We start from the raw sequence: 7015 nt of genomic DNA on the forward strand, positions 1-7015 counted from the left end.
TCTAGTATATTTTCTATCAAATTGAGTACGATTCTTTTTCCACCTCAATTGGATGGAAAATATACTAGATTTTCTTTAAATGGTACTCAATTGGATGGAAAATATACTAGATTTTCTTTAAATGATACTCAATTGGATGAAAAATATACTAGATTTTTTTCAAATGGTACTGAATTTAGGAGGAATTATATTAAATAGGAAAAAAGTCATACTCAATTTAATAGAAAATATACTTTAAAATGTTGAATTTAATAGGGATTATACTCATTTTTAGACTATTTATACCTAAAAAATATAAAGGGTAATTTTAATAGAAAATATACTCGAATATACTAGATTTTCTTTAAATGATACTCAATTGGATAGAAAATATACTAGATTTTCTTTAAATGATACTTAATTAGATAGAAAATATACTAGATTTTCTTTTTACATCTGATGAATTTAGGAGGAATTATATTAAAACAGGAAAAAAATATGCTCAATTTAATAGAAAATATACTCGATTTAAATGTAAAGTGTTGAATGTAAGAGAAATTATACTCATTTTTGGATCTTTTGTACTTAAAAAATCTGAGGGGCAATTAGGTCACAATATTTGCATGAGAGTTGAAACAAATAAAACTTTGCATGTAGGGAGTGGAAACAAAAATTTTTATGAGTGGGGATTGCATGTAAAATTCGAATTATCATTGGGGATTTTTCTCTACTTTACCGCTAATATAATGGTCGGATGCTCATATTTATTGACCAAGCTCCGAAAATACTTTTTTACTAGTAATCCATACTGTCAACCAAAATTATAGGATTACCGCTCATTTTGCTTCTCCGATAAACCTAACTTTTCCACCTTTGCCCTTCTCGATCTAGGAATTCGCTCATGATCGGCAATCTCCCAAAGGAGCAAGCTCGTTCGTCAGTAGCGCCTCTGATCTTGTGTGAGTTATTGACAAATATGACACCTCTGTCGGTTGTGCCTCTGATCTCGAGCGAGTTATTGACGAATATGACTCGGCCAAATTTTGGCACAGTCGAAAGGAAGTCCATTGTTCAGACTAACCATTTCCTTGTTGAGGTCATTTACAATTGCTGTGAGTATTTCTATCTGTTTTTCATGATCACTATAACGTACGTTCTTTTTGCTTGATCTACAATGTTCTTATATTTCTATAGTACTGACAGCGAAGATAACAGTTTGGAATGATCATAGAGGTCAAGGGACAAATGTACTTGTAGCCTCGTTATGTAGTTTTCTGATGTAACAAAAGGTTGATGTATGCTGAGTATTAGATTAAAATCAAACCAAATTGAATTAACCAAAACCAAATCAATCGAACTTTTTAAAAACTAACTAAATTGACCAAATTTTCTAATAAAAATTGAATATACTAAACTGATGAAATATTAATTAATTCGAACAAAAACTTAATTAACCAATTTTTTTAATAATGATGGAATCATGAGAGATTTAAATGAAATCATTTTTTTTAACGTGAAAGATTTCCTGATTTTATTTTTCTATTTCAGTTTATTCAGTTTAACTAAAAAAAACTTAACCCAATAAACAAATTTTTTTGGGGGAAAAAAATGAAATATCGAAATAATTGAACTGAAGTTTTAAAATCTATTGGTTTGTTTAGTTTAATTCAACTTTTGCTCATCCCTAGGTTGATGCTTCCATCTCGGTTGGTGTGGTTTCCTGGGCTGGGTGCATAATAGGCCGATTAAGCTTTCCATCATTTTTATTATGCACTTTTACCCAAGAAAATTCGCTAAAACAATAATACTGATGAATCCAATATGTGTTTACAGCTGGATTGCACTGACATACACTGACATACAAAATATAGATGGATTCATATATTCAACACTTCTACAAAATATAGATGGATTCATCATATCTTCATACACTTCTACAAAATATATATCGATTCATATATTAAGACACTTCAGCATGAACCTGCCTCGTTGTCCTTCTTTCTTCTCTGTAAGGTCGTCGGTCTCACTTGTCCCATCGTCATGCTGCTCCTCCAGGGCAAGTTCGTGCCCTCCGGCAGCAAGTTTCACTTGGCCTTGTTTGAGCTGGACACGAGAGTTTGGACGATCAGGCAATTGGTCGCCCATTGATCTTAGTCAATCTACTGCCAATAAGCTATGGTTGTTGGGCGCGAGTTGGTGGTGGTCGGCGGATGGGATTCGTTTATTGATTGCCCTATCAGATGATCCAATGAATGAAGAGCATCTCCACGTTAAATGTGGCATTTTCCTTCATCGTCCTTGTATGAGCCAATGAATGAATCAGATCCGGTAGTCGCTAATTGTCTCTTCATTCACCAAGCACCATGTTTTTGAAGTAGGACAACCAAGAAACCAGATCTAATACAACCATATAACCGCTTCTCCATTCATTGTTGTTTTTTGTGTCTCTCCAGAGAAGCAATCTCATTAGTGAGGCGGTTATGCTATTTTCTTACCCACATGCACCCTACATGTTTTCAGTGGCCAATGTAGGGGTGTGGGCCTGATCCGAGGATGAGAAAATGAGATCGATGTTGAGTGGTCTTGAAGATAAATGAAGTCAGCAATTGAGGCCAAAATAGGGAGGATGCTGGGATTTGGAGCCGATGTCGGTGATTGAGACTCAAGCGTGAATGATGTCGGCTATTGAGTTCAAGATAGGGTGGATGTCGGCGACCAAGGTCGAGTACGGAGGATGTCATCAACCGAGGCCCAAGTCTTAGTAGTTGCTTTTTCTCCAAACAAATTGTATTCCTTGGGTCTGATTCCTTTCGGGTTATGTTTGACCCACCTTGATGTTGATTGACATGCTAGTACTACTTTTATTCATATGAGATATGTGCAGATCGATAGGAATATTCTGCCACATAAAGGCGGTTGATAGCTGACTTCCCCGACACCATGTGGGGCTGCTGCCGTATGTTGTGGTCATTGGGTGAGAGCAGGTGCTAGCTGATAGGTAGAATGTATTTGCCTTTTACCTCATCGGTGAGTTTAACATCTACAATCTGATCACCGACGACTGATGGCGAGGGAAGTCGATGTTGCCCTCCTTACGGTTTTCCTACCTCTGCGTCGCCTAGCCATAGAGCGTATTCATGTCCGGCGGGAGGGGCACAACTAATAAGAATATATTGTCGGCACTTGCCTACGACACGACGACAAGCGCGTGGGTGAAGATGGCGGCTCTATGGTGGAGGTGGGCGTTCCAGCAAGATAGGACTCATACATTATGATGGTCGCCCACATCGCCGCTGCTGACAAGGAGAGGAGGTACTTGTGGTGCGAGAGAGATATGGGCGAGAAAGTAGCAAGTCGATAGTCGGAACCCATTTAATTGTTGTGTCATGCTAATGACTCATAGTATGTGCACTTAGTTTAGCGAACCGACCCTAATATTTTTTTTTTAAAGAAAAATGTTTTTTTAAATATTAATTATTATTGAAATCATGATTAAATCAAGCCAGAGATAATATTTATAAATCATAGATTGGATTTTATGTGACGTTTGATATCACTATAACTAATAACAAATCAATTGGTTCTTTGTTGAAACACTTAAACAGTAGGGAGATGTAGCCCTTGAAGAAAACTCTTAATCATCTCCAGAGCTCGAGCTGGCTGATAACTTGGAACTTCATGTCCTGCTCCTCGAACAGTGGCAAATGTCAAATTGTGATCATACACGACAGTGTATCCCCCAACCTACATATTCACAATAGAAATCATCAAAATTAATGTCGTTCGTTCTACTAGTCGTCACCATCGTTAGAGCAATGAAGAGTATCATAAAGGATAACTTGTCATCAATGTAAAAACTTTCAATTCCTTGTGCAGTTGAGGATAGTTGATTATATATTATAAAAAGATTTAAAACGACACAATTGTCTGCCTACCTCACTGTTAAGCATCCAAGCTCTCCATGGAGCCTTCACTCCAAGCTTTAGCTTCTCGAGGGAGTATCTTGTGGAAGCAACAGGAACTACTCCATCAAAGTCACCGCTGCACAAACCCAGCCAACGCTTAGTTAGGGACAAAATTAGATCGAAAACCCCTTCACTCGCAATCTAATTAACAGTATCTTTATTGTATGGCATATGTTATGCAGAAATCTTAAAGCTATCATACTTGCACATCTATATCTACTAAATCAATGAGGCTCGAAACAAAAAATTAATATATCTATTTATGTTATTTTTACTTACACATGAACCACAAAATCTATACACCTATTTATATGAAAACATTGAAATGTAAAGCTGATTCACACACTAATTAGATATGATGAAGACATCTAACGATTTCTTTTTTACCTGTACTTCAAAATCCTAATCCCATTAGATAATAATTCGTGAATAATTGGCAACATTGTGGAAGGCTGATCTGACCAACTAGGTATCACTTGGCTGCATGGAGACAAAAATATAAATAAATGAGTTACTATGTTTAAAAAAAAATAAAATTATCAAATGACATTATCTTATATGAGATATGTATATACCTACAACCAGACCAGGTGTAATTGAGCTTTGTGACATTGGCATGTAGAGCGTTCTGTACCTCAAGATTGTTAAGATATGCGTCCACATAATTAGAAGTACAAGGATCAAAATTCTCAATCTGCATTCGAATTTAAATAGGAAATTTCAATCTGTTAATCAGTTCTATTCACAATTGATATGATTGTATGAAAATTCTCAATCTGCATCCGAATTTAATTAGGACATTTCAATCTGTTAGTTAGTTCTATTCACAATTGAAATGATTGTGTGAAAATTCTCAATTTGCATCAAAATTTAAGTATGGCATTAATTTCAATCTTTGCAAGTTCCAGCTTTAGAGCTTGCTTCTCCTTGTAGTGATCCAACAAGAATGCGATGGGCTCTGATTCTTGAGTTAACAGGTCAAATCTATTTAATCTAAATTGGCTCTGAAAATACTAGGAAAATGGGGATAATTAAATGTCAAGATGTTCGGAAGAGACAAACCGAGGGCGATTTAGGAGTTGGCGTCACGCCCGATGAGAAGCACAGCGGTGCGTATATGTTGTAGACGTCCAACTCGTACACGGCAAGATTGGCCTCGTCGACCGCCCTGTCGCACTTTGGAGCTGTCGGCGAGGCGTCCGGCGAGAAATTGCAGAACTTGTGGATCGTGTGGATGGTCTCGTCGGCGATCAACGCGTGTGTCCAGAAGTAGTCAAACGTCCCCTTGCTATCCGTCTCCTTGTTGATCACCGCGTTCCCAATCTAGGTCATCCGAAATCAATTTGAAATTGATCAAGATCAATCTTTCCCGATTTAATTTGTAATAAAAATGAGAGGGGGTCGATCGGACTGATTGATTTCGGGATCCATTGCTTACCGCGATGCCTTTGAGGTTGATGAGGCGATCTTTGTGGTGGAGTATGGCGTGGGCGAGCTAGGGGACGTAGTGGCCAGCGTAGCTCTCGCCGGTGATGAAGAAGTCCCTCCCCTTATACTCCGGGAACCGCTCAAACCAGTTGACGAGGAAAACCAGCGCGTCGGTTGCCGTCCTATGGTCTCCGCTCTTGGAGTAGTCCGACGTGGTGTTGGAGTAAGAGAAGCCGACGCCAGCGGGGCTCTCCAGGAACAAGATGTTCGCCACTGCATGTCACGATGCACGTGTTCGGGGTAATGCCAAAATAGAAACCTTTTTTCACTCTACTCCCTAAACTTTAGGAAATAACATTTGTATATATATATATGATGATGATGATGATGACAGATTATCCTAACCTTCGTTCCAAGCGTAGGGATTCCTGTACAGAGTCTTGCCATCGCTCATGACCCGAAACGGCCCGAGCTCCTCCATGGCGCCATACCCTAGCGACGAACACCCCGGCCCTGCACCCACCCATGCCACAACAATCACCACTCTATCGATCGAAAAGCAACATCATTTTATACTAATTCCATACCTCCATTGAGCCAGAGCACAATAGGCTTCGACCCGCTGTTCTCGACAGCCTCGGCAAAGTAGTAAAACAGAGCCCGTCCGTTGGCTCTGTCGACTGTGACATACCCCGCGTACTGATCGAAATGCACCCCTTCTGGCTGGCCAGGCAGCAGAACAACCTTGTCCCCCTCCTTCAGCCCGCTATTGTCGTAGACCTTCGACTCCAAGCCGGATATTGAAAGAAGACTGCTCGCCCAAGAAGAAGAAGACGACCTCTCTGCTCCGTTGTTAAAGTAGAACTTGTTTAGTGCATCTCTTTGCCTCGCCGTGCTGGAAGCCACGCAGTGTAAGAAACAGAGGAGGAGGAAGAAGAAGAGACAACTGAAACTTGGCTTCATTGTTTGATTGAGAATGAGGAATAGAATGGAATAGAATCTTATTTATGGGATGAATCATTGAATAATTATGGGATGGATTCTTGTTGGAGCCAGCGGAGATTGATGTGTTCTGTTTGGCAATGGACTCTTTAAAAGGCCAACGAATGATTTGATTAATTTTGAATAAACATTTTCAAAATTAAAAGAATTTTTAAAAAAATTCCATTTTTTTTCAATATTTATACAATGAAATAATGCATATTCATATTTTATATAAATCTAATTTAATTTTTCCTTAATTTTTATCAACTTTTACCACTCATTCACTGGATTATTCATTTATCATAATAAGTAAATCTAATTAATTTAAGCACTTCTTGTGTCACGTATATAATGATCTAATTAGTTTTAGCTTGACTATTAACTAATTAAATTAAGTGAGATTAAATTAATAATGAAGTTTAAATTTATTTAGTTAATGTTAAATTAATTGATTTTAAATTTGATTTCGAATTAACTAAAATGTTAAGTATGGATTAACTAGTTAAGGATTAATTAAGATTAGATTTATTAGTTTAGGATTAATTAAGTGTAAGTTAACATTATTTAAGTTTGAGTAACTTTAAGATTTACAATTATTCCTCACGTTTTGGTAAATTAAGTGTAATTATGAACTATTTAATTGAATCTGAGGTCAATTT

General features: G+C 37.6%; 1 pseudogene; it reads right to left on the bottom strand.

Annotated features, from left to right (window-relative positions):
• Window positions 1–3486: 3486 nt before the first annotated feature.
• Window positions 3487–6335, bottom strand: LOC122013697 (annotated as a pseudogene).
• Window positions 6336–7015: the final 680 nt, after the last annotated feature.

The sequence above is a fragment of the Zingiber officinale genome, chromosome 8B (genome assembly GCF_018446385.1).
Source record: "Zingiber officinale cultivar Zhangliang chromosome 8B, Zo_v1.1, whole genome shotgun sequence".
Classification (NCBI taxonomy): domain Eukaryota; kingdom Viridiplantae; phylum Streptophyta; class Magnoliopsida; order Zingiberales; family Zingiberaceae; genus Zingiber; species Zingiber officinale.